This window comes from Pseudophryne corroboree, chromosome 4 (genome assembly GCF_028390025.1).
Source record: "Pseudophryne corroboree isolate aPseCor3 chromosome 4, aPseCor3.hap2, whole genome shotgun sequence".
Classification (NCBI taxonomy): Eukaryota; Metazoa; Chordata; class Amphibia; order Anura; family Myobatrachidae; genus Pseudophryne; species Pseudophryne corroboree.
The window spans coordinates 93,072,627-93,099,777 of record NC_086447.1 but is presented as its reverse complement, the minus strand read 5'-3'; the positions used below and the strand labels follow the sequence as shown (position 1 = coordinate 93,099,777).

The following is a 27,151-nucleotide window of genomic DNA, read 5'->3' as shown; positions in this document are numbered from 1 at the left end:
ATTACCTGGAAAGGGCCGCCTGCAGGTGGGATATGGGATGGTTCTGTAGGTATTGCCTTTCCAATATTCTTTCTCAAACAGGTAAGGCATGACATTGCTCTTTTACTCGCATGAGAGGAGAATCCTGGGGCGCACCAATATGCTCTTACCAATTTGCACATCCCTTCCTTGCCTAGATGAGTCAGCCCGTGAGCTGCTTCAGCCAGACATGGAAGATATGCTCTGGGGGCCACTGGTTTACCATGTCCATCCGTCCAGAGTCCTGAGGACTCCTGGCCATATCCCTTTGCCTTCCAGACTGCCTTTTCCTGTGTGGAACACAAATTCTGCATTTCACACAACTTTTGTGTGTTGATGGTATTAAATACCATCAGTTGTGTTGTGTCTGTCTGTCTGGGGGTAGCAGCTGCTAACTTAGCAGCTTCGTCTGCTCGGCTGTTACCAAGTGATACTGGGTCCTGGCTATATGTATGTGCTTTACATTTGATAACAGCCACTCTGTCGGGTTCCTGTATCGCTGTTAGAAGCCTTTTTATGTGAGCTGCATGTGCTACCGGTGTACCAGCTGCCGTCATGAAATTTCTGAGGCGCCATAGGGCTCCGAAATCATGAACTACCCCGAAGGCGTATCTAGAATCGGTGTAGATATTGGCTGACTTACCCTTAGCCAATTCACATGCTCTGGTTAGGGCGACCAGTTCAGCAACCTGGGCTGAGTGAGGTGGGCCTAGCGGTTCCGCTTCTATGGTGTCTTGGTCATCTACGACTGCGTATCCAGTACACAAGTCTCCCGAGTCTGACTGTCTATGACAACTACCGTCCGTGTAGAACGTGAGTTCTGCATCTTCCAGTGGGTTGTCACTGATGTCAGGCCTTGCGGTAAAATTTTGGGTCAAATATTCCATACAATCATGTGTATCTTCCTTTGTATTAAATCCTCCTTCCCCATCACTCTCACCTTCCACCCTTTGTGCCTGACCAGGCACACCTGGGAGATATGTTGCAGGATTTAATGCACTGCATCTCCTTATGGTGATGTTTACGGGGGCCATTAGGGCCAATTCCCATCTTGTAAACCTCGCTGATGATACGTGTCTGGTTTGGGCAGAATTCAATAAGGCTGACACTGCATGTGGCGTATGGATTGTGAGGTTGTGGCCTAGCACGACATCTTCGCTTTTTGTCACTAGCAATGCTATCGCAGCAACGCTTCGCAAGCATGTGGGGAGGGATCGCGCTACCGTGTCTAGCTGAGCGCTGTAGTATGCAACTGGCCTGCTGGCATCACCGTGCTTTTGGGTTAGTACGCCTGCCGCGCAACCAGCACTTTCTGTTCCGTATAGTTCAAAGGGTTTCCCATAGTCTGGCATACCTAGTGCTGGTGCCTGCGTTAGGCACTGTTTAAGTCTCTCAAATGCTGTTTCGGACTCGTCTGTATGCGAAATCCTATCAGGTTTGTTTGAGGAGACCATTTCCTGCAAAGGTAACGCTAAAATGGAAAACCCTGGGATCCAATTACGGCAATACCCACACATTCCTAAAAACGTTCTGATCTGTTGCTGGGTTTGTGGCAGAGTCATGTCTCTAATTGCTTGGATTCTATCAGCGGTCAGGTGTCTCAGTCCTTGTGTTAAACAGTGTCCCAAATATTTTACCTTAGTTTGGCATAATTGCAACTTGTCTTTGGAAACCTTGTGTCCTGTGTCTGAAAGATGAAACAGGAGCTGTTTCGTATCCTTCAGGGATGCTTCCAATGAATCAGAACACAGTAGTAGATCGTCCACGTACTGTATTAATACTGATCCACTCATTGGTTGGAAAGACTGTAAACAATCATGCAAAGCCTGAGAAAATATACTTGGGCTGTCTATGAATCCTTGTGGTAATCGAGTCCATGTGTATTGGACTCCTCTGTATGTGAATGCGAATAAATATTGGCTGTCAGGGTGCAGAGGTACCGAAAAGAAAGCGGAGCAGAGGTCAATGACAGTGAAAAATTTGGCAATGGGAGGGATTTGCATTAGGATGACAGCTGGATTTGGCACTATGGGGAACTGACTCTCAACTATTTTGTTAATCCCCCTTAGATCCTGCACTAGTCTGTAACCCCTCCCCCCACTCTTTTTAACAGGGAAGATGGGACTATTGGCAGTGCTGGACGTTCTTACCAGAATGCCCTGTTGTAGCAAGCGCTCTATTACTGGGTAAACTCCTAACTCCACCTCTGGCTTCAGAGGGTACTGTGGGATTTTTGGAGCTATCCTACCATCTTTTACTTGTACAACTACTAGAGCTACGTTTGCCATTAATCCAGTGTCCTGTCCGTCTTTTGTCCAAAGTGACTCTGGTATCTGAGATGTCATCTCTTCTACTTGGGATGGATTCCTATTTGTCATAATGGTATGCGACATTAATTTTGATGGGGAGTCTAACATGTCTCGCACTTCCTGAGCGTGATTCTCAGGTATGTCTAAGAATACACCTTCAGGAGTACAATAAATGACGCACCCCATTTTACACAGTAAGTCTCTTCCCAGGAGATTAGTTGGTGCCGATGCAGCCAGCAAAAAGGAATGCTTGGTATGCAAAGGCCCTATTGTAATCTCGGCTGGTTTGCTAACAGGGTAGTGCTGGACTACTCCTGTTACTCCCATGGCTGGAATTGTCCTACCAGTGGTTCTCATGCCCACTGTCGAATTTATCACTGACTTGGCCGCCCCTGTGTCTACAAGAAAGTTTAATGATTTACCAGCTACATTAATTGCAATTTCGGGTTCACTTCCAAGGCTTGCAATCAATTTTACTGGCTGCAGATTACAGGTATGGCCACACCCCTATTGGGTATGGTGACCTCCCTGAATCCCGCTGGCAGCAACTACTTGTGAGGGAGATAGCTGGGAACTACCAGAGGCATGCCAGTCTCTGTTCGGGGGATATCTTTTTGTTTCCCCTGTATGTGGCTCATAACTCCGTCTCTGTGGACCCTGATCCCAATGTCGTGTGTCGTGTCGTTGTCTAGGGGGTTGGTAAGACTTTTGTCGATTTCTTGATCTACAGTCTCGTGCAAAGTGTCCCTGTTTGTGACAAAAATAACATGTTACCACAGTTGACTAACCCACAGGGTTTGGTGATATTACCACAGGCTGCTTTGTGGTCAGGGCCTGTATACTTACTGACATTAACTTATCACCTTGTGACTCCCTGTGTCTGGTGATGTTCCGGTCGTGATCAATAGCAGCCTCTCTCAAAGTGGCCACTGACAGACCTCGCCAACATGGTTGCGTGGTCTGTACCCTTGCCTTTAATGCTTCCTTTAAACCATCCATTAGTACAGATACTGCTACTTCTTGATGGTTTGCATTGGTCTTAATGTCCTCTATACCAGTGTACTTTGCCATTTCTAATAGTGCCCGGTGAAAATATTCTGCTGCCGTTTCTGACTCCTTTTGTTTAATGGAGAATATTTTGTTCCATTTAACAACGGCTGGGAAATACTCCTTTAACTGTAAATTTATCCTTTTTACGTTATCTTTGTTGTACACATCTGTAAGAGGTACATCCTGATCTAATCCACAGTCAACTAAGAATTGAGCTGCGTCGACATTGGAGGGTAAACAAGCTCTTAGCAATATCTGCCAATCTTTATTATTGGGCTCTAAAGTGTTTCCTAGGTCCCTGATGTATTTTTGGCTAGCAACTAAATCTTTTCTAGGGTCAGGGAATTCAGACACTATGGTCCTCAATTCCATTCGGGTAAACGGGCAATACATGGCAATGTTCCTAACGGGTGTGGCTCCTGACGTGTCTGTTTTCCCATTGGGAACTACTATTACCTTAACAGGATTTACTCTAACAACCTCATTCTGTGTAGATTCTACAGCCTGTGGTGAAATTGTTTCAGCATAATGTATGGTGCCGTACTTACCCGTTGACACGACCTCACCTATCCCTCCGCTAGGGGCCTTTGTTACTAATCTCGGGGGTGGAGCAGTTCCTACTGTGGTTTCCGATATGGTGGCCGCTAGAGAGAGCGCTGAAATTGTTGCCGAATCGTCTTCTTGATCACACTCCTGAGGAAAGTTCAAAACAGGGTACAACTTGCACGGGTTAATACTTGCATGGGTTAATGGTTCAACATTATCTTTAACATTTACATGGTTACTAAGTGATTGTGTGTTACACCTTAGTGCGTCTTTCTCCGCAATCAACTTCTCTCCCGCTATATATGGTGGCGGTGGGGCCGTGGCTATCAGTTTCCTGACCGACCCAGATCCCGCCGCCTGAGCCAAACCTCTCTGTATCTCACCTTCCTGTTGCCACAACTGCAAATAATCATAATGCTTGATTCGTCTCTTTGCTGATTTTATGAGACATATCCTCCTCCTTAAATTTTGTAACACTTCTGGGCTGAAGCTACCTATTCTTGGGAATTTCTCCCCGTCATGTACCGTCATTCTCTCCCATTCATCACATAAAACCTCTGTGTGACTTCCATATTTCTCACACATTACGTATCTGGCCGATCCTACTGGTCGGTTTACAGAGTCAACCCGAACCGAGGTTGATCGCCCCCTTCCTGAACAACTGGCCCCCATAATCTGCAGGTGTTGCTTGCTCTACCTCTGATCTCTATATCAGGGTCTTCAGCGAACCCTTACAGAAAACCAAAATATTCACGATAGGCAGACGGTGAAGTTTACCGAGCACCCCACTCGCTCGCCCACGCCGACCAATGCGACCTGATCACACCGATATGGTGCTGGCGCACTCGACCCAGGGCACCTATTAACCTTTGTTTACTTGAAAAATGCGAGTGTGATCCGAAGAGCACTACCCTTTCCAGTAAAGGTGGGGTTGTCAGATAGTTCCTGAGTGACCAGCGAACTTCCCTTTTTGAAAAAATAAAAAATTACACAAATCACGTTAGAATGTACAAATAGCGTTTGTGACCCCTTTACTCTAATGGTACTAGGTCAGATTACTAACTACTGTACACAATTACGTGCGGTCCAATCGTTCAGCACACAAGCAACTAAGCTTATGTACGGAAAGACCAATGGAATCGAAAATTGCGGCTGCGAATTCCTTCAGCGAGAGCTTGTATGGCCTATATGGGTGTTGCACCAACCCTTTTCGGTGTTGTGCCTGTGGACTGTATAGCGGACTTCCTTGTTTACTGTACCTGGACCTGCTGGTCTACTATGACCTCCTGGTCTTGTTCTATACGACCTCCTGGTCTGACCTCCTGGTCTTGTTTTATACGACCTCCTGGTCCGCTATACTCTAATGCTCAAATTGTATGTTTAACTAAGGATGCCTCCCTAGCCACCGTGCATGTCACTTACACGTATGTTCCTCACGAGTACTCGGTGATTTCTTTTGGTTCAACCTCCAAGTTATATAAACTTATGTAATACAAAAACACTCACTCATCACATGTACACTTTTGTTTCTATTTCTGCGCAGAAATTTTTCTTTAGACCAGATGTGTTACCAATTAGGAGCAGGATCTGTTAATTTAAATTTCGGACACCCAAAAATAGACTTGCGTTATTTCTCGCCTCGCGTTATTTACCGCTTTGCGTTATTTATCGCTTTGCGTTATTTATCGCTTTGCGTTAAAAATCAACTTATTGTGACTTGAGCTACGTGGGCGTAACCGGACGCTCCGTTGCGTAATATACGCTGCGTGCATCGGCCTTTGGATTGCGTACGCAAGTCTTTGTTAGGGACACGTGCACGCAAAGCAAAGATCCACCGTAACACAATTTATACTTTTATCAATGTAGATGATCCTTGATCATCTACCACACACCACACTGACTTCGCCTTATCTCCCAGGCAAAACTGTGTGTTGTCTATATTTTAACTTTATTACCTCTATTCTTAAATTATGAAATAACAGCAAATCTCTTTTAGCACTTTTATCAACTATAAAACTGGCAGACAGGAGAGTGATATACGAAAATACACAAATGAAAAAGGAATGCAGATATATATGTGTGCGTGTGTACGCAAGATAGAAAAATAAACAGTTTTAAAAGACACTAGCGTTTTGCTCTTACCTCCGGTTCCCGGATTCCTTCAGCACCCTTTACCTAAGCGAAGCAGACGCTTATCCCGTCAGCACTACGAGGGATACAACCTCCCGCCCTTTGCTGAGGGATAATGTCTGCTGATCTACCTAGTGCAGATATGTGAAGGACTGGACGAGCCCCCAATTGATAAAGCTAAATATTTATCGTATATAAAACACTTTAAGAGGTCTAAGAACACTGTACGCTATCTACGTAAGAAGTACCGTAAGGGTACGCAAGTTGCGTAACGATCGCTCAACCGTAGTCGAGACGCTCAAGCGTCACGTTCGCTTACGGCCCAGAGATCACAGGCAGGCACGCTATTGGCTGCCGACTAACGTAATGATTCGCTATAGCGTAGCGGACGCTCGGGACCACGAGGAGATCACCAGCGGTGCAGACGCTTATAACGTTAAACCTTTATATCTATACCTTTAACAACGAAATATACAGTAAACCTTAGTGTGGTGACAGAGTGTAAGTGCAACCTGGTGTAACCTGATTAACTACAAAGCTGCTTGAGCGTCACCGACGCTCAGGGAATACTTAACACTATAAGAAATACACAGATACCTGGGCTTAGGGTCCAAAACCTATTATATGTATTATGACTATTATACTGGCAAAAGAATCACAGTACAAAGCATACACTACAATATAACATAGACTAACTAACCAGATAACTACACAGGAAATACAATACAATACAATTAAGGGAAAAATACTGGAGAAATAGAAGAGAGAGAGAGAGAGAGAGAGAGAGAATGGCTCACAATAACATCAAGACAATATGATTGCGGAGAAACACTTACGCACAAGGGGAAACGATCGCATGCGCCTCGATATCCAGCTCCCGATTATCAGCAATGAGAACCGTTGAAGAGAGAGAGCTGGATACGGTCGGCCTGCCTATTTATGCCCCACACACAATACAATTCAATGGTCCCTACAATCTCATTGTTCATTGGACACAGGAATTCGGCTTCGCATTATAACAAAAGGTCATAGGTTGATTCATACAGGTGGGCTGTGACTGTTTCCAACTGTCCAGGTGGGTGGGATACTGGGTTTCCCGCCGCATGTCTAAGTAAGAACAAATAATAGTAAATGGACATAAACTTCTTATGTCCATAACTATTCGCACGAGCGATTAATCCGCTCCAAACCAACACCGGAATATTGGCCCTCATTCCGAGTTGATCGGTCGCAAGGCGAATTTAGCAGAGTTACACACGCTAAGCCGCCGCCTACTGGGAGTGAATCTTAGCTTCTTAAAATTGCGACCGATGTATTTGCAATATTGCGATTACTAACTACTTAGCAGTTTCAGAGTAGCTCCAGACTTACTCTGCCTGTGCGATCATTTCAGTGCTTGTCGTTCCTGGTTGACGTCACAAACACACCCAGCGTTCGCCCAGGCACTCCCACCGTTTCCCCGGCCACTCCTGCGTTTTTTCCGGAAACGGTAGCGTTTTCAGCCACACGCCCCTGAAACGCCGTGTTTCCGCCCAGTAACACCCATTTCCTGTCAATCACATTACGATCGCCGGAGCGAAGAAAAAGCCGTGAGTAAAAATACTTTCTTCATAGTAAAGTTACTTGGCGCAGTCGCAGTGCGAACATTGCGCATGCGTACTAAGCGGATTTTCACTGCGATGCGATGAAAAATACCGAACGAACAACTCGGAATGAGGGCCATTGCTATTTAAATACTCTTCCGATGGGTACCAAACACTACTGTATGACCCCTGTTAGACCCTTCGTACAATACAAAGAGGGATCTCTCTGTTCAGGAACATGCTATGTTAACTAAACTTTTCAGTATCTATCAAAGGGACCATGATCTACAAAATACATTATATAGTGAAAATATGTAATGATTGAGTCGCACGCTACGATCGCATAAACTCTACCGTAAATACGCATACCATGCGCCTGCGGGTGCCCGCGACTGTGAGTATGCGCACGTACGGGAGAGCGTACGCATGCGCAGCACGGACCAGTATGAGGTGCAAATATGGCAGTGTGTGTAGAGATATTTTTCTGACTGACACCTTATACACATAATGACACACATAATGTCCCTTACACATATGCCACACATTATTAGTGCCCTTATACACATAATGACGTACATAATGTCCCTTACACATATGCCACACATTATTAGTGCCCTTATACACATAATGACACACATAGTGCCCCTTACACATATGTTACACATTATTAATGCCCTTATACACATAATGACACATAGTGCCTGGCGTGAGTCAACTCTGCTAACGTCGGGTGCCTATTTTTTATGAAAATGCATCTTATTTGCATTGCCTGGTGGCTAGGATGCACAAGCAGCTTCTGTTGATAAAAATTATATGCGGCATGCCTTTATACTGTGTGCGACTGTGGCTGTATCTGCATACGAAATGCTACACACAGAATATAGGCATGCCGCATATCATTTTAATCAGCAGAAGCTGCTTGAGCCTTTAGGCATACCAGATGCCCTAGGCAATTGCCTAGTTTGCCTGTGCCTAGGGCCGGCTCTGCATGTACATAAGTATTCACAGCCAAAATTGAACTGAGGTGCATCCTGTTTCCACTGATCATCCTTGAGATGTTCCTACAGCTTAATTGGAGTCCACCAGTGGTAAATTCAGTTGATTAGACATGATTTGCAAAGGCACACACCTGTCTATATAAGGTCCCACACTTGACAGTGCATGTCTGAGCACAAACCAATCATGAAGTCAAAGGAATTGTCTGTAGACCGCCGAGAAAGGATTGTCTCGAGGCACTAATCTTGGGAAGGGTACAGAAAAATATCTGCTGCTTTGAATGTCCCAATAAGCACAGTGGCCTCCATCATCCGTAAATGGAAGAAGTTCAATACCACCAAGACTCTTTCTAGAGCTGACCGTCTGTCTAAACTGAGCGATCGAGGAAGAAGGGCCTTAGTCAGGGAGGTGACCAAGAACCCGATGGTCACTCTGTCAGAGCTACAGCATTCCTCTGTGGAGAGAGGAGAACCTTCCAGAAGGACAGCAATCCACCAATCAGGCCTGTATGGTAGAGTGGCCAGACGGAAACCACTCCTTAGTAAAAAGCACATGGCAGCCCGCCTGGAGTTGGCCAAAATGAACCTGGAGGACTCTCAGACCATGAGAAACAAAAAATTCTCTGGTCCGATGAGACAAAGATTGAACTCTTTGGTGTGAATGCCAGGTGTCATGTTTGGAGGAAACCAGGCAACGCTCATCACCAGGCCAATACCATCCCTACAGTGAAGCATGGTGGTGGTAGCATCATGCTGTGGGGATGTTTTTTAGCGGCAGGACCTGGGAGACTAGTCAGGATAGAGGGAAAGATTAATGCAGCAATGCACAGAGACATCCTGGATGAAAATCTGCTCCAGAGCACTCTTGACCTCATACTGGAGCGACGGTACATCTTTCAGCAGGACAACGTCCCTAAGCACACAGCCAAGTGATCGAAGGAGTGGCTTTAAGACAACTTTGTGAATGTCCTTGAGTGGCCCAGCCAGAGCCCAGACTTGAATTCGATTGAACTTCTCTGAAGAGATCTGAAAATGTCTGTGCTGCAAAGAGGAATGGGTGAAACTGGCCAAAGATAGGTGTGCCAAGCTGCTGGCATCATATTCAAAAAGACTTGAGGCTGTAATTGCTGCCAAAGGTGCATCAACAAAGTATTGAGCAAAGGCTATGAATACTTACTGTATGTGCATGTGATTTCTTAGTTTTTTATTTTGAATAAATTTGCAAAAATCTCAAAAAAAAACTTTTTCACGTTGTCATTATGGGGTATTGTGTGTAGAATTTTGAGGGGAAAAATTAATTTATTCCATTTTGGAACAAGGCTGTAACATAACAAAATGTGGAAAAAGTGAAGCGCTGTGAATACTTTCCGGATGCACTGTAAACTCCACTCCTCTGTCAGAGACCATCCCCTTTTTGCTTCTATGTAGACACAAATGTCTCCCAGGAAGACTCTAGTCCAGAGGTTCTCAAACGCGGTCCTCGAAGCACCCAAACGGTCTAGGTTTTAACGTAATTCCATGCTTGGCCACAGGTGTCTTAATTAGCACCTCAGTCAAGATGATTTAACCATCGGTGTTGAGCCATGGATATACCTAAACCCTGGACCATTGGGGTGCCTTGAGGACTGCGTTTGAGAACCTCTGCTCTACTCAGTAGTAGACCTGTGGGCATCTGTTACAAGGGTACAAGTAGGCCATTTCTCTGAACCAGTCCACTACCACAAATGTATAGTGTTCTGACCAGATGATTTGGGTAGTTTGATAATCTAGCCCACAGATATGCATCTCCATGGACCAAGAGGAATCGTAAGAGGTTGCAGATGGGTTCTTGGCTGGACTCTACTTTATCTTTGGCCACCATTAGGCTTCAACTGGAAGGTCATTTGGATGCCTGGATTTCAGGTCATCTTGTCATTCTAACAGCAAAAATAAAAAGACTTCCTTCTAGAGCGATTCCCCAGCAGAAGAGGTCGAATACTGAATACAGTATATAGGATTTTTCCAGGTTTTTCTGGTTTTTGCAATTCAGTTTCTGACAATCTCTGGCGAAGACCTGATCCTGCTGAAAGGGATCTGTGCTCTAGGAGGGTGATCAATTGGACAGTTGTAGAGTGTGAGGAGACAAATGATCCATTTTCTTTTTATTGAAGTAAGTGCATTGTGAGAAGGCCTTTAGACTTCTAGGAAGGGATGATTCCTGCACAGCAGTACTTACATGGAGATTCTGCGGTCAGGCTGAGTTCTCTCATAGACAGTGCTGTAAACGGAATGATGTTTGGAATGAGATGATCCTGGTAACTACATCCATATCAGGGTTATGGCAGAAAAGCCGTCGTATCCCAAACCTCAACATGGTACAGTAAATGGCACTTACTCCCTACGCTCAGACTTTATCGCAACCTGAGGCCAAATATTCTCCTTTGTTAATGGGAAAGACATGCTAGGAGACCCATCAATTCATTCTAGGCTCAAGCTTCTTTGTGCTGGTGGCTCACGAAACAGAAGCACTTGGCTGAGCGCTCACCAGAGACACATTAGCTTAGTCCTGAGTGGATGTTTGTTGAGAGACAAAGACAATGCTGATGAGCTGGGAAAACTAAGAATCCTGGGGAACAAAGGCAAAGTGGATTGGTTGGAGCAGGTAGTGAGGGACAAAGCTAAAGTCTGTGAACAAGCAAATAAAGTAAGATTCTTTGAAGCACCAAAGAAATACAAACTTTGCTCATGCATAGCTTTGTAGGGCCTTGTAAAGGCAGCAAACAGATGAGGTCTCTTAGTGGTAATATACTTGATCTTTAACAGAAGTGTTGATTGCAGTAAGCAGTAGAGTGTGTAGTTGTCAGTGATTATGGAGCACTGCCATCTACTGCCTGTAGTTGGTATTGCGGCGGATCATCAAAGAACCATAGAAATATTGGAAACAAATTAACCTTGTTAAAAAAAAAATTGACTATTAAACCGGAATCTTCGAGAGCTACTGTAGTCAGTTTTCTTAAAGTGAAGCTGTAAGTTCAAGGAGACACGAATTTATGGGATTGCTAGTGTTAAAGTGAGAAAATATCAACAACAGATTCAGTTGATAGTAGATCCCTTTGAAATTACATCTTAACTATGTGATGTATGTTTCCTATTTTATTGTTCATAACTGTTCTAACTTCATCTTTAATAAATATGCAAAGCTAATCTGATAGCAATATCGGGGGTGATTCCGAGTTGTTCGCTCGTTGCCGATTTTCGCTATACTGCGATTATCCGCTAACTGCGCATGCGCAATGTTCGCAGAGCGCATGCGCTTAGTTATTTTACACAAAAGTTAGGTATTTTACTCACGGCATTACAAAGTTTTTTCATCGCTCTGCTGATCGTAGTGTGATTGACAGGAAGTGGGTGTTGTGATTGACAGGAAGTGGGTGTTTCTGGGCGGAAACTGGCCGTTTTCTGGGAGTGTGCGAAAAAACGCAGGCGTTCGAGTTGCAAAACGCAGTAGTGGCTGGAGAAACGGGGGAGTGGTTGGGCAAACGCTGGGTGTGTTTGACGTCAAACCAGGAACGAAAAGGACTGAGCTGGTCGCAATAGCTGAGTAAGTCTGGAGCTACTCAGAAACTGATAAGAAATTTCTATTCGCTATTCTGCTAATCTTTCGTTCGCAATTCTGCTAAGCTAAGATACACTCCCAGAGGGCGGCGGCTTAGCGTGTGCAATGCTGCTAAAATCAGCTAGCGAGCGAACAACTCGGAATCGCCCCCATCATTCAGTAATCAAAGGTCACATCATTCTTGTTGCTTGTGGTGAGTGAGTGAGCTGAACCAATGCAGTAAATTCAGACACAATAGAGATATACGGAGGGTGGGAAAGTGAACCAGATCAGAGAGGTTCTCAATCTGCCAATGCCTAGCGTCAGCTAACAGGCTTACACACCGGCCGATGTGTGTGGCCGATATGAACAATCTCGTTCAGTAATCAACGAGATATTGTTCATGTCTTTCAGTGTGTAGGCGCCAATGATGAACGATGCGCGGCCCCGCTCTCGTTCATCGTTGGTGACAACTCGTTTATACCTATAAGCCAATATGGACATTATCGGCCATATTAGCATGCAGGGCTGTGGGTCCGGGTGACGTCAGGGAGCGAAGAAACTTCACTACCCCGTCACCCCCCCCCTGCCACCGCTGTGCGATGCTTTTGTACTTGTGCGGGGAGGGGGGGTGGCGGACGACAGACATGCGGGGTGGACTAGCCCTGAGCTGGGCTTCCCCCCGCATGTCTGGGAACATGATCGTAGCTGTGCTAAATTTAGCACAGCTACGATCAACTTGGAATGAACCCCATTGCACAAAGGGGGTAATTCTGAGTTGATCGCAGCAGGAATTTTGTTAGCAGTTGGGCAAAACCATGTCCACTGCAGGGGAGGCAGATATAACATGTGCAGACGGAGTTAGATTTGGGTGGGGTGTGTTCAATCTGCAATCTAAATTGCAGTGTAAAGATAAAGCAGCCAGTATTTACCCTGCACAGAAACAATATAACCCACCCAAATCTAACTCTCTCTGCACATGTTACATCTGCCTCCCTTGCAGTGCACATGGTTTTGCCCAACTGCTAACAAAATTCCTGCTGCGATCAACTCAGATTTACCCCCAAAGGGCATTCAGGGCTATAGTTAATGCTGATATTAGTTGTGTTGTATTCCCAGTTGGCATATACTAAATTCTTTATTAAACTAAATTTTTCCGATGACGGCAACTGGATCAGGCAATCGGTTCTATACTATTTACCTTTTAATACTAAGATGTCCTCAAATTATTTATTGTGATTGTTTTAAACTCTATAGAACCAAAGTATCACTCATGTTTAGGGATTCCTACGTTAGAAGTGTTTTTGATCTTGTCCAGTAATCTATTGGGTTGCTACCTGACTGGCTGACAGTGCTTTACATTGTGTCTTAAGCCCAGTACCCATGGGCCGATGCATAAGAGATGTGTGCTGAGCGAACCGCTCAGCACACATCTCTCCCGCCACTCAGCACAGCGCGATCTGTGCTGAGCGTGCGGGGGGAGACGGGGGGCTGCTCACTTCACCCAGCGGGTGAAGTGAGCGACCCGCTAGATTGGCCTGCATGCAGGCCAATCTAGCAGCAGCGATAGCGATGCTCGGGGCTGCACATCGCTATCGCTGTAAGGGCTACTCACGGAGCGATCAGGCTGATATTCTAAGCAATCTAGTCAGATTGCTTAGAATATCGCTCTGTGAGTACCTCCCTTAACTAATGCTTATCTACTAATGTACTCGCTAAAATAGCAAAAAAACATATTCGGGGAGTCAAAAAATGTAACAAAACACTATGGGGGTCATTCAGACCTGATCGCACGTTAGGTTTTTTCGCTGCGCTGCGATCAGGTCAGAACTGCGCATACATATGCACCACAATGCGCAGGCGCGTCGCACGGCTACAAAGCAGATCGTTGCTGTTCGATGGGTTTAACGAAGAATCCATTTACACAGCCGATCACAAGGAGATTGACAGGGAGAAGGCGTTTATGGGTGTCAACTGACCGTTTTCTGGGAGTGTTTGGAAAAACGCAGGCGTGTCCAAGCGTTTGCAGGGCGGGTATCTTACGTCAAGTCCCGGACCGCACAGGCTGAAGTGATCGCAGCGGCTGAGTAAGTTCTGGGCAACTCAGAAACTGCACAAATATTTTCTCTAACGTCCCAGTGGATGCTGGGGACTCCGTCAGGACCATGGGGAATAGCGGCTCCACAGGAGACAGGGCACAAAAAGTAAGCTTTTAGGATCACATGGTGTGTACTGGCTCCTCCCCCTATGACCCTCCTCCAAGCCTCAGTTAGGTTTTTGTGCCCGTCCGAGCAGGGTGCAATCTAGGTGGCTCTCATAAAGAGCTGCTTAGAAAAAGTTTTTTAGGTTTCTTATTTTCAGTGAGTCCTGCTGGCAACAGGCTTACTGCTACGAGGGACTTAGGGGAGAGAAGTGAACTCACCTGCGTGCAGGATGGATTTGCTTCTTAGGCTACTGGACACCATTAGCTCCAGAGGGATCGAACACAGGCCCAGCCATGGAGTCCGGTCCCGGAGCCGTGCCGCCGACCCCCCTTGCAGATGCCGAAGTTGAAGAGGTCCAGAGGTCCGGAAACAGGCGGCAGAAGACTTTCAGTCTTCATAAGGTAGCGCACAGCACTGCAGCTGTGCGCCATTGTTGTCGGCACACTTCACACCAGCGGTCACTGAGGGTGCAGGGCGCTGGGGGGGGCGCCCTGGGCAGCAATGTATAATACCTTTTTCTATGGCTAAAATACATCACATATAGCCCTTGAGGCTATATGGATGTATTTAACCCCTGCCATATATCGCAAACTCCGGGAGAAGAGCCCGCCGTTTTAGGGGGCAGGGCCTATTCTCCTCAGCACACAGCGCCATTTTCCTGCTCAGCTCCGCTGTGAGGAAGGCTCCCAGGACTCTCCCCTGCACTGCACTACAGAAACAGGGTAAAACAGAGAAGGGGGGCATATTTTGGCGATATTTTTATATATTAAGCGCATATAACAGAAACAACACCTTTTAGGGTTGTTTATATACATTTTTATAGCGCTTTGGTGTGTGCTGGCAAACTCTCCCTCTGTCTCCCCAAAGGGCTAGTGGGGTCCTGTCTTCGATAAGAGCATTCCCTGTGTGTCTGCTGTGTGTCGGTACGTGTGTGTCGACATGTATGAGGACGATGTTGGTGTGGAGGCGGAGCAATTGCCGGTAATGGTGATGTCACCCCCTAGGGAGTCGACACCGGAATGGATGGCTTTAATTATGGAATTACGTGATAATGTTAGCACGCTGCAAAAGTCAGTTGACGACATGAGACGGCCGGAAAACCAGTTAGTACCTGTCCAGGCGTCTCAGGCACCGTCAGGGGCTGTAAAACGTCCCTTACCTCAGTCAGTCGACACAGGTACCGACACAGATGAATCTAGTGTCGACGGTGAAGAAAGAAACGTATTTTCCAATAGGGCCACACGTTATATGATCACGGCAATGAAGGAGGCTTTGCTACAGGTAGTGGGGTGTGAAAAAACTACCTGTAGCTTTTCCAGAATCAGAGGAATTGAATGACGTGTGTGATGAAGCGTGGGTTAACCCCGATAGAAAACTGCTAATTTCAAAGAAGTTATTGGCATTATACCCTTTCCCACCAGAGGTTAGGGCGCGCTGGGAAACACCCCCTAGGGTGGATAAGGCGCTCACACGCTTATCAAAACAAGTGGCGTTACCGTCTCCTGATACGGCCGCCCTCAAGGATCCAGCTGATAGGAGGCTGGAAACTACCCTGAAGAGTATATACACACATACTGGTGTTATACTGCGACCAGCAATAGCCTCAGCCTGGATGTGCAGTGCTGGGGTGGTGTGGTCGGATTCCCTGACTGAAAATATTGATACCCTGGATAGGGACAGTATTTTATTGACTATAGAGCAATTAAAGGATGCTTTTCTTTATATGCGAGATGCTCAGAGGGATATTTGCACTCTGGCATCGAGAGTAAGTGCGATGTCCATATCTGCCAGAAGAAGTTTATGGACGCGACAGTGGTCAGGTGATGCGGATTCCAAACGGCATATGGAAGTATTGCCGTATAAAGGAGAGGAATTATTTGGGGTCGGTCTATCGGATCTGGTGGCCACGGCAACAGCCGGAAAATCCACTTTTTTACCTCAGGTCACCTCTCAACAGAAAAAGACACCGTCTTTTCAGCCGCAGTCCTTTCGTTCCTATAAGAACAAGCGGGCAAAAGGACAGTCATATTTGCCCAGAGGCAAAGGAAGGGGTAAGAGGGTGCAGCAAGCAACTACTTCCCACGAACAGAAGCCCTTCCCGGCTTCTACAAAGCCCTCAGCATGACGCTGGGGCTGTACAAGCGGACTCAGGGGCGGTGGGGGGTCGACTAAAGATTTTCAGCACACAGTGGGCGCGCTCACAGGTGGACCCTTGGATCCTGCAGGTAGTATCTCAGGGTTACAAGTTGGAATTCGAAAAGTCTCCCCCTCGCCGGTGCCTAAAGTCTGCTTTACCAACGTCTCCCTCAGAAAGGGCGACGGTATTGGAAGCCATTCACAAGCTGTATTCTCAGCAGGTGATAGTCAAGGTACCCCTCCTACAACAGGGAAAGGGGTATTATTCCACACTATTTGTGGTACCGAAGCCGGACGGTTCGGTAAGACCTATTCTAAATCTGAAATCCTTGAACCTGTACATACAGAAATTCAAGTTCAAGATGGAGTCACTCAGAGCAGTGATAGCGAATCTGGAAGAAGGGGACTTCATGGTGTCCCTGGACATAAAAGATGCTTATCTGCATGTCCCAATTTACCCTTCACACCAAGGGTATCTCAGGTTCGTGATACAAAACTGTCATTATCAGTTTCAAACGCTGCCGTTTGGTTTGTCCACGGCACCTCAGGTCTTTACCAAGGTAATGGCCGAAATGATGGTTCTTCTACGAAGAAAAGGCGTATTAATTATCCCTTACTTGGACGATCTCCTGATAAGGGCAAGGTCCAGAGAACAGCTGGAAGTCGGAGTAGCACTAACCCAAGTAGTGCTTCAACAACACGGGTGGATTCTGAATCTTCCAAAATCTCAATTGACCCCGACGACACGTCTGCTGTTCCTGGGAATGATTCTGGACACTGTTCAGAAAAAGGTGTTTCTCCCGGAGGAGAAAGCAAGGGAGTTATCCGAACTTGTCAGGAACCTCCTAAAACCAGGAAATGTGTCAGTACATCAATGCACAAGAGTCCTGGGAAAGATGGTGGCTTCTTACGAAGCAATTCCATTCGGCAGATTCCACGCACGAATATTTCAGTGGGATCTGCTGGATAAATGGTCCGGATCGCATCTGCACATGCATCAGCGGATAACACTGTCACCAAGAACAAGGGTGTCTCTTCTGTGGTGGTTGCAGAGTGCCCATCTGTTAGAGGGCCGCAGATTCGGCATACAGGACTGGGTCCTGGTGACTACGGATGCCAGCCTACGAGGCTGGGGAGCAGTCACACAGGGAAGAAACTTCCAGGGCGTGTGGTCAAACCTGGAGACGTCTCTTCACATAAATATACTGGAGCTAAGAGCGATTTACAATGCTCTAAGCCTGGCAAAACCGCTGCTTCAGGGTCAGCCGGTGTTGATCCAGCCGGACAACATCACGGCAGTCGCCCACGTAAACAGACAGGGCGGCACGAGAAGCAGAAGAGCAATGACAGAAGCTGCAAGGATTCTTCGCTGGGCGGAAAATCATGTCATAGCACTGTCAGCAGTGTTCATTCCGGGAGTGGACAACTGGGAAGCAGACTTCCTCAGCAGACACGACCTCCACCCGGGAGAGTGGGGACTTCATCCAGAAGTCTTCCACATGATTGTGAACCGTTGGGAAAAACCAAAGGTGGACATGATGGCGTCCCGCCTCAACAAGAAACTGGACAGATATTGCGCCAGGTCAAGAGACCCTCAGGCAATAGCTGTGGACGCTCTGGTAACACCGTGGGTGTACCAGTCCGTGTATGTGTTTCCTCCTCTGCCTCTCATACCAAAGGTACTGAGAATTATACGGCTACGGGGAGTAAGAACAATACTCGTGGCTCCGGATTGGCCGAGAAGGACTTGGTACCCGGAACTTCAAGAGATGCTCACGGAAGAGCCGTGGCCTCTACCGTTAAGAAGGGATCTGCTTCAGCAGGGACCTTGTATGTTCCAAGACTTACCGCGACTGCGTTTGACGGCATGGCGGTTGAACGCCGGATTCTAAAAGAAAAGGGCATTCCAGAGGAAGTTATTCCTACCTTGATTAAAGCCAGGAAGGAAGTGACCGCACAACATTATCACCGCATTTGGAGAAAATATGTTGCGTGGTGTGAGGCCAAGAAGGCCCCAACGGAGGAATTTCAATTGGGTCGATTCCTACATTTCCTGCAGGCAGGATTGTCTATGGGCCTCAAATTGGGGTCTATTAAGGTTCAAATTTCGGCCTTATCGATTTTCTTCCAGAAAGAATTGGCTTCAGTGCCTGAAGTACAAACCTTTGTCAAAGGTGTACTACATATACAGCCCCCGATTGTGCCTCCAGTGGCACCGTGGGATCTCAACGTAGTTTTGGATTTTCTCAAATCCCATTGGTTTGAGCCGCTCAAATAGGTAGATTTGAAGTATCTTACATGGAAAGTAACCATGCTACTGGCCCTGGCTTCAGCCAGGAGAGTATCAGAGTTGGCGGCTTTATCGTACAAAAGCCCATATCTGATTTTCCATTCGGACAGGGCAGAACTGCGGACGCGTCCTCAGTTTCTGCCTAAGGTGGTTTCGGCTTTTCACTTGAACCAGCTTATTGTGGTGCCTGCGGCTACTAGCGACTTGGAGGACTCCAAGTTGCTGGACGTTGTCAGAGCATTGAAAATATATATTTCAAGGACGGCTGGAGTCAGAAAATCTGACTCGCTGTTTATCCTGTATGCACCCAACAAGATGGGTGCTCCTGCGTCTAAGCAGACGATTGCTCGTTGGATCTGTAGCACAATCCAACTTGCACATTCTGTGGCAGGCCTGCCACAGCCTAAATCTGTAAATGCCCACTCCACAAGGAAGGTGGGCTCATCTTGGGCGGCTGCCCGAGGGGTCTCGGCATTACAACTTTGCCGAGCAGCTACGTGGTCAGGGGAGAACACGTTTGTAAAATTTTACAAATTTGATACTCTGGCTAAGGAGGACCTGGAGTTCTCTCATTCGGTGCTGCAGAGTCATCCGCACTCTCCCGCCCGTTTGGGAGCTTTGGTATAATCCCCATGGTCCTGACGGAGTCCCCAGCATCCACTGGGACGTTAGAGAAAATAAGAATTTACTTACCGATAATTCTATTTCTCATAGTCCGTAGTGGATGCTGGGCGCCCATCCCAAGTGCGGATTGTCTGCAATACTTGTATATAGTTATTGTTACAAAAATCGGGTTATTATTGTTGTGAGCCATCTTTTCAGAGGCTTCTTCGTTGTTATCATACTGTTAACTGGGTTCAAATCACAAGTTGTACGGTGTGATTGGTGTGGCTGGTATGAGTCTTACCCGGGATTCAAGATCCTTCCTTATTGTGTACGCTCGTCCGGGCACAGTACCTAACTGAGGCTTGGAGGAGGGTCATAGGGGGAGGAGCCAGTACACACCATGTGATCCTAAAAGCTTACTTTTTGTGCCCTGTCTCCTGCGGAGCCGCTATTCCCCATGGTCCTGACGGAGTCTCCAGCATCCACTACGGACTATGAGAAATAGAATTATCGGTAAGTAAATTCTTATTTTTTGCATCGCCCGGTTGCATATGCGATCACACACTTGCAAAGCAAAAACCCACTCCCCTATGGGCGGCGACTATCTGCTCGCAGCAGTGCAAAATACCCCTAGCGAGCGATCAGGTCTGAATTAGGTCCTATGTGCGCTCTCAGCTTGGAGGCAGCTCTGCAATGTCTGGTACACACCAATCATTCATGGTTACACCGCGCTGCCACTCACTGCTTTCACGGCCATGCCGTTACTATTCTCGCTGTTGAATTCTGCTCTTTGGGACCCAGCAGCCACCATGGTCCTGCTGCCACAGTCTCCCTTCACCTCTGAACCTGGCCAGTATGCTCCCGCTGCAGTTTATGCCTTGCTTCCTGTGCAGGATGTTGGCTAAGGGACTGATCCATTTGCTGCGGGCCTGCGGCTTCATGGTGCTACACTCACGCATTGCTTCGGAGGGGTCAGGGAGGCAGCTGCCGCCGCTGCCGTCAGTAGCTGGCCTAGGCCACCCGCCGGGACCCTCCAACCAGTTAGTAGTACCTGCTTTTCCCCCAACTTCTGGAATTCTGTGGCCTGACAACTGACTGCAACAGAGGCATTGAGAGCTGAACGGGACCCAGGTACTGGGGAATCCGGGAGTCATGCCTACACCCCGTTAAAAAAAATCCTGAAAAATACTATGTGCTCGGCTGCTCGCGTCTCTGTGCACTGCATAGGGAAACCTTTATCCTCCTCAGCAGCTGGCACAGGTTCTTCCAACGGGACCAGATATTCAGTAATTGAGTTTAAGAAGTGAGCTTATATCATGCAGTAAACTCTGTCCTCAAGGCACCCTAACAGTCCAGGTTTTAAGGCTGTCCATGCTTTAGCACAGATGGTAAAATCAAAGTGACTGAGGTACTAATTAATCCATCTGTGCTCAAGCTTGGAAATCCCTAAAACCTGGACTGTTAGGGTGACTTGAGGACTAAATTTGGAAACCACTGCTCTATACGGTTTATATATGAACCTCCTTCCATTGTTTCACGAGGAAACGGTTAAATGTTCCAGGTACTTTATCTAAGATCACTTGCTCTGGTCTCCTCTTCCCTGTAGGAAGTTCTCCAGCGAGTACAGACAGGCAATTTGGCAGCGTAGACCTCACTCTGTATACATACATACATACATACTGGGATGTATCAGTAATTGTGATTAATTAGCTGCTGGAAGTGTAAAATATTTGATGAAACACATTGGCTTGCTGGACTCTGCTATATGCTGTCACCTGATTTCCCTTTTCCCTGAGGGCGAATACATTCCATGCGACCAGTCTTACCCAATACCACATATAGCCCGAACAATGATGTATACACATCCACACGTTTGAGTGTCTCATTTGGTGGGTCTTGTCCTGAGTGACTTATCATGTTAGGAATTTACTTGTTGAAATCACAGGAAACAGGCAGCGAAGGTCCCTGAAGCGGCATTACACGTATACAGTACCTTATAAGCACAGGGATAGAGGAACAGCTCTTCTTAGTGGTGCAAGTACTAAAAAATTCTTAGTGGTACTGTTTGCACGCCAAAAAATGGATGTGGCCACATGCCACATGGGCCAATGAAAATGGGGGCGTGATACACATAGTTGGGGCCAGATACACATATGACCCCAATAGTGCCAGATACACATATGCCCCCACAGTGCTACATATGCTCCCACAGTGCCAGATACACATGTGCCCCGACAGTGCCAGATACACAATGCCCCCACCATGCCAGATACACCTATGCCCCCAGCAGTGCCAGATATGCCCCCACAGTGCCAGATATGCTCCCACAGTGCCAGATACAAATATGCCCCCACAGTGCCAGGTACACACATGCCCCACAGTGCCAGATACACAAATACCCCCGCAGTGCCAGAAACACATATGCCCCCACAGTGCCAGAAACACATATGCCCCCACAGTGCCATATTCCCCACAGTGCCAGATACACAAATGCCCCCACAGTGCCAGATATACAAATGCCCCCACAGTGCCAGAAACCCATATGCCCCACAGTGCCAGATGCACAATGCCCCCACCATGCCAGATACACATATGCCCCCAGCAGTGCCTGATATGCCCTCACAGTGCCTGATATGCCCCCACAGTGCCAGATACAAATATGCCCCCACAGTGCCAGATACACAAATGCCCCCACAGTGCCAGATACACAAATGCCCCCACAGTGCCAGATACACAAATGCCCCCACAGTGCCAGATACACAAATGCCCCCACAGTGCCAGAAATACATATGCCCCCACACTGCCAGAAATACATATGCCCCCACAGTGCCAGAAACACATATGCCCCACAGCGCTAGATACACATATGCCCCACAGTGCCAGATACGCAAATTCCCCACGGTGCCAGATACACAAATTCCCCGCAAGTGCATATCCCCCCCCCCCACCCCCACCGTGCTGCTCACCGCTGCTGTTGTTGCTTCTGCTGCTGTGTGAGGGGAGGAGAATGCAGCGCGTGCCTCTCCTGCCCCTTAGTGCTCAGTGAAGTCCGGTCTCCAGAGTGTATCTCAAATGAGGCGCCGGTTCGTTAGCCAATCAGAGCCGCGGCTGTCGGACCGCGAGTTCTGATTGGCTAACGAACTGGGGCATCATTTGAGAATGCCGCCGGAGACCGGACTTCAGTGAGCACTGAGGGGCAGGGGAGGCGCGCGCTGCGCTCTCTTCCCCTGCACACAGCAGAGGCTGCAAGCATGGTGGTCTGGCCGGCGGTACTGCGTACTGGCTGGCAATTTCTTACCGGTATGCAGTACTGCCCCATACCACCATACTTGCGCCATTCTTCCACCTAATATTCTCTGTCCTATATTAGTGATGCCATAGTACTATTACCTACCTAGGCCAAACCAGTGTTTTAACAGAATGCAGAGCATTCATTTACTTCTGAGATCACAGAGGGAAATGTACTAAGCCTTAGAGAGTGATAAAGTGAAGAGAGATAAAGTACCAGCCAATCAGCTCATAACTGCCATGCTACAGCCTGACAATTTGGAGCTGATTGATTGGTAGTTTGTCTCTCACTACTTTATCTTTCTCCAAGGTTTAGTATATGTGCCCCACATGTTCAAAGAGACACTTACTATTATCCTTTATTTACATGGCGTCACAGGGGATCCACAGCGCCTTACAAAGTACATAACCGAAAACAAAAAAATGTGACTAAGGCTGGGTACACATTAGAAAAACCTATCTGCCGACCCGCCGTTGTGCCGACAAAGCAGCCAATTGGATAAGCTATACACACTTACCAACTGGCCACTCGATATGTCGGGCCAGATGTCACAAATGGGCAGGCATTTAAATTTGCTCACCCAGCTGTGACGTCAATGTCAGCGGTCCCTGCAGCCTGTGTATGAGTGGTCGGTGGGTCGCCCATACTCACATCCAGACATGCTGATATATCATTCATAGACATATCGGGTGTACACATCCACCAATCCGTTTGCGGTATATTGTTCGTCGATATGATGAATGATATATCAACCAGTCTGTACCTAGTATTACAGTGCAGAAGACTGCAGGACATTGGCGTGGTTTATAAACATTGCTGTTGCTGCAGTCCGAATAGTCAAAAAAGCAGCCGGGTAACAAATTCCAAGGCTTAGGTGCTGTTGTAGGAAGCTTGAAGTAGATGACAGTATAAGTAAGTGAAAGAAAAGCACATGAGAGAAGAGGGCCCTGCTCTTGAGAGCTTACATTCAGAAGGGGAGGAGCAGATAGACAGGGGTGAGACTATGAGCAAGGAGCATGGAGTTAGGATGGCTTTGACTATGAAATGGGTCTTGAGAGCCCATTTGAAGTTTTGTAGGGAGGTGGAGAGTGATAAAGAGAGAGAGTTCCAGAGGTAAGGAGTAGCACGGGCAAACTCTTGCATTTGTGGAACAAAGAGGGTGGACACAATGCCCGACTGGGTCATGAAAGGCCCACTGGGGGAATGCAGTGGTAGGGTTCCATGATTAAGTGTTGTGGCCAGTTACCATGAGTTGAGGCCAGCCCCAATAGAGGCTTGGACAGCCACTATAGACCTTTTAACTGACCTTCTAATAGAGTAACAATGTATAATTTGAGTGAATTGTTTGGAGCCTGACATTATAGGAAGAGGTGGGCTCATCAGGTTATGTGGCCCACAAGAGATATCCCCTGTGGACCAGTCTGAGCCTGTGTGGGCATGAATATGAAGGGAGATAAGGTCAGAGATGAGAGCAATGGGTGAGGGCTTTGTAAATAAGTGTGAGAGATTTGAATTGGGTTATGAAAGGGAAAGGGGAGCAAGTGAAGGGATTGGAGGAAAGGGGAGGCAGATGTAGTATATTTGGAAAGGAAGACTGATTTTTAGGGGATAATTGAATTAGCAGTGGTAATTTACCAGTGGCTAATTAAAGCAGCGAGGCTATTCAATTATCCCCGAAGGCAGCCTGTATGTGTTAATGCCTGTTAACAATTCATTTACCGGGCAAGAAAAAGGGTCTCTAATTGAATAGCCCCAGGTATTAAAGGCTGAGGCTACCACCCTTTTTCACTCCGGGTAAATCATCAGTGCTAATTGAATTCAAACCCCCCTCCCCCTCTCTCCCTTACTGTGTATCTGGAAAACCTAGTGTATGTAGAAGAAAAAGAAGGTTCTTTTTGCTGGGGCACTCTTAGAATTCAAAGTGCCCCAGCAAAAAGAGTATTTTTCTTGTCTTTTTTCTTCTATGACATGCGCTATATTGTATGACTCTTATGATGTGTACACACGGTGAGATTTTTTCTTTCGATTTTGACTATATAGTCAAAATCGCAAGAAAAGTTAGTGCAAATCGCAAGGTGTTATGCCACTTGCGATCCCGATTCGATCCCGATGCGCGGTCCCGCCAGGTTGGTATCACAAGAAAAGATAGACTGTGTAGGCAAATCAATCCTTGCTAGATCAGTGTACTATCTAGTTCATCTCACATGTCAATTATATCTCACATAAGCCAAAATCGTAAGCACACATAGTCCATATCTCAAGAAAAGTTAGTCAAAATCGGTGGTGCTGGGCTCCGGGGAGTTCAAGGGAAATCGCAAGTGAAAATCGGGCATAGCAAGGATCTCACCGTGTGTACACACCATTAGGAGTACCACCAACAATATAATGTCACTGAATTTACTCACACAAACTCTGTTGTAAATGTTGATCTGATACACTATAATACATGGATCCTTAGGGATGCATTCTGGGGGTTATTCAGACCTGGACTCAGACGCGCGTTCGCACGCAGCGGCCGCATCCAGGGGGTCTGCGCTCTGGCCGTAGTGCAAGTGTGCAACCCTACACCTTGCGGCCTACACCTTGGGGCCGGGGTCAACCACAAATCAGTGTAATTGCGGACGCATGGCGAGGCGGCACAACACAGGCTGGGCGGACTTGCCCTGTGCTGGGCGGCCCCCAGCATGTGAGGAGATGGACGCAGATCTTGTTGTGGATGCAACGATCTGCATTCCTCTCTGAATAAGCCCCCGTGCAGAATCTCACCTTCCCTTGCTAGGTATACTTGTAAGGATAGAACATTAATGGAAAATATTCCGGGTGGATTATTATCATACAGTCCTGCAGAGTACAAGATACTTGTTGTATGATGTATGTTTATGTGGGTGTTGTTTACCATTATTAGGTTCTATTAAGAGATTAGAGAGTAATGATTCAAACATTCCTGTATGTATAAAGAAACAGGTTTATTATTGCAGATAATTGTGTATATTGTATTTTATGTAATTTATTTGTGCTAGGAACTCCATTTATATCCTTACTCATATTTCAGGGATGGGATTATCCCTGCATTCCATACCAGCATCCAGTGTATATACCGCAGCCATTACTACCCAGGAACAGCCCACTTTTATTATGTTTCCATAGCTAGAGAGCGGCTGTATTTTATATTGTTGGACATAGTTATTTAAATGATAATAGGAAGCGGAGAGTATGTACAGCCTTTTTCTCCTTGCACATCCTGAGGGGAAGTAGTTACAATCCCGGCGGTTGGGATCCCAGCGGTCAGAATACTGAAACCAGGATCCCGAGCGCCGAGAATGCCACAGCTGCGCCAAAGCTATTCCCACTCATGGGTGTCCAGTGTTGTGACCGCATCAAGCCCGCAAGGATCTTTCTAGCGCTCACCCCGCTACCGGCATTCTGGCGGCCGGGAACCCTGGGAACCCGGGGTCAGTATTCTTACCTCCAGGATCCCAACCATCCGAATTCCATTCCGAACCCATCCTGAGATCCCGGAGATCAGGTTATGTCCCTATACTTCCAATGGGATGTATTTTGCACTACAAAGCTAGGTGCGGTTAGACCAGTGATGGCTAACCTTGACACTCCAGCTGTTGTTGAACTACACATCCCAGCATGCCCTGCAACAGTTTTGCTATTTGGCCTTGCTAAAACTGATGCAGGGCATGCTGGGATGTGTAGTTCAACAACTGCTGGAGTGTCAAGGTTAGCCATCACTGGGTTAGACCATAGGTCTGCAAACTCGGTCCTCATTACCCCACACGGTGCATGTTTTGCAGGTCTCCTCACAGAATCACAAGTGAAATAATTAGCTCCACCTGTGGATCTTTTAAAATGTGTCAGTGAGTAATTAATACACCTGTGCACCTGCTGGGTTACCTGCACAACATGCACTGTGTGGGGTCCTGAGGACCGAGTTTGAGAACCACTGGTCTAAACCATAGGTCTGCAAACTCGGTCCTCAGGACCCCACACAGTGCATGTTTTACAGGTAACCCAGCAGGTGCACAGGTGTATTAATTACTCAGTCACATTTTAAAAGGTTCGAAGGTGGAGTTCATTATTTCACTTGTGATTCTGTGGGGAGATTTGCAAAACATGCACCTTGTGGGGTAATGAGGACCGAGTTTGAGAACCTGTGGTTTAGACAGAAAAGGGCAGCGTGCTCCTTGTCATGCCATTAGCAGCCAAATATGTGCAATTGCACAGCTAGGGTCCGACTGACTTGTAAATGTCTATTAATATGTTTAGATGTTTGATTCATTATGATCAATGATCTTATATTTTTTATTTTTGTTACCGTCACATGGTTAACACTGATTACTTATGAGGGTGTTCTATGTCGTAGCTGTAGGATACACAAAATAAAATATGCTAATAAGTTATGGGGAAAATGT

General features: G+C 46.8%; 1 protein-coding gene across 5 annotated transcripts in view; it reads left to right on the top strand.

Annotated features, from left to right (window-relative positions):
- LOC134908966 (protein eva-1 homolog C-like) overlaps positions 1 to 27,151 on the top strand; it is a 600,054-nt gene that overhangs the window by 37,934 nt on the left and 534,969 nt on the right. Inside the window, exon 1 of one of the 5 annotated variants that reach the window (XM_063915262.1) lies at positions 23,747 to 23,843. The exons of 3 other annotated variants lie outside the window; for them this stretch is intronic. The gene's annotated coding sequence lies outside the window, so the exon portion shown is untranslated. Of the gene's footprint in view, positions 1 to 23,746; positions 23,844 to 26,808; positions 26,867 to 27,151 lie in introns of those variants that run through there. One more of the 5 variants, XM_063915263.1, reaches the window with a different exon arrangement.